Source organism: Natrix helvetica, assembly GCF_964273705.1.
Source record: "Natrix helvetica genome assembly, chromosome: 5".
Classification (NCBI taxonomy): domain Eukaryota; kingdom Metazoa; phylum Chordata; class Lepidosauria; order Squamata; family Natricidae; genus Natrix; species Natrix helvetica.
The window spans coordinates 105,559,499-105,561,057 of NC_138551.1; the positions used below are offsets into that span (position 1 = coordinate 105,559,499).

The 1,559-nt window shown below is 49.1% G+C and overlaps 1 protein-coding gene across 4 annotated transcripts in view; it reads right to left on the minus strand.

The window, feature by feature from the left end:
• The window catches only part of CCSER2 (coiled-coil serine rich protein 2), a 44,496-nt gene extending 43,996 nt beyond the window's left edge, over positions 1 to 500 (minus strand). For 3 of the 4 annotated variants that reach the window (XM_081954520.1, XM_081954518.1, XM_081954521.1), the window contains exon 1: positions 353 to 500. The gene's annotated coding sequence lies outside the window, so the exon portion shown is untranslated. Of the gene's footprint in view, positions 1 to 289 lie in introns of all 4 variants that reach the window. The other variant, XM_081954519.1, reaches the window with a different exon arrangement.
• Positions 501 to 1,559: the final 1,059 nt, after the last annotated feature.

The window sequence follows — 1,559 nt, forward strand, 5'->3', positions numbered from 1 at the left end:
TGTGTGAGAGAGGGGGGGAGGGAGAGATGATAGCTAGATATGATAGCTAGAGATGATGGAGAGAAATATTCAGAAGGCATTTTTAAATATTTCAGACAACCTGAGCCAGGCCTGAGCAAGATAGGGACAGAAAGAGAGAAGAGAGGGGGGAGGGAATAGGGAGAGAGGGAGAAGGATAAATAGGTGGAATAGAGGCAGAAGGAAGGAGAGAGGCACAGGTAGACGGGAAGGCGAAAAGAGGCATTCCAGCCATTGGGAAATAGGATCTCTCGTGGGAGGGGGGGGCTACCTTCTTCCCCAGGGTTGGGGGTCCCGGCGTGGCTGCCCTTGATTCCCACCCACCCCCACTCACCTCAGAAGCGGAGCAGGAGAGGCGAGCCGGCGGCCGTCTTCGGAGGAGGAGCCCGCCCGTCCGTCCGTCCCTCGGCTGGGCCGCCCTCGCCCGTCCCCGGAACTGGCCGCCGGCTCCGGCCCCGCCCCGCTGACAGCTGATGTCGCGTCACCCGCGACGCACGCGCACTGGCGCTTGGCCGCCGCCCGCCCAGTGAACGTTCCACTGGCCCTGCCCCCCTCTCCGCAACGGCTTTTCCCGCTCGGATTCAAATCGAGAAGAGGGGTGGGGGATAAAAGAAGTTTCATGTTTCTTCATGCAGACCGTCCAAAGGCAGTGGTGCCCAATGCTTAGATTGCCGCCCTGGAAAAATTAAATGGGTTGATATCTGCGGGGTCCTTGATAGTCTCTGAGCTGGGAGGTGGTGCTGTTTTTTGCAGACGTTTCATGACCCAAGTAGGCAGCAGCATCAGTGCATAGGGCATCCATGTTCCCAGCACATATTGTTGGCTAGCAATGTCTGGGACTGAGAGCTTTAAAAGAAGAACCAGTTTTCTTTCCGTGGAGCGCTTAGGTGCTGTCTAAGCTTGGGTTTGTTTGTTTGTTTTGCAGGTGTTACATTACAATGCATTGATGATGTAGCCTAGTTGGGTCATGAGATGTCTGCAAGAAAGCAATTAGGCTTAGAGAGCACCAGACCCTTCAATTCAATTTGAACTATAAATGTTTTCTTTTGGTATGCCGACTCCCTTCATGCACGTCCCTTAAATTCTTTCTGCGTGCATGAAATTTCAGTAAATAAGGGAATTATTGCCATTATCAAAATATTTACCCTTCTGTAAATAGGCTGGTGTGCTGGCTACTCACCCTCAGCTACCTTTCATTGAGCTAATTCTTCACTATTGGCCATTTCACTTCTTTAAATTTACCCCCAGCATAGAGAGGGAAGCTTATTTTAATCCAATGAAGATAATATGGAATAAAGTAGATCCAATGTGAAGAGTCAGCATTATTAAAGAATGCATGAAGGTCCAATGGGCATTAATTTATTTTGGATCAAATTTCTTAGAGGAAATTGCTTAGGGCAGCTGCACCAACCACTTTTCCAATAAAGTTCCTGCAAGCTTTTGATTTGGTTTGGCTGTTTCATTGCTTACTTTGGATACTTGGACTGTAAACACAAAGTATTTTCTTTAGAAAACAGCAATAACAGGGCAAATCCTGAATC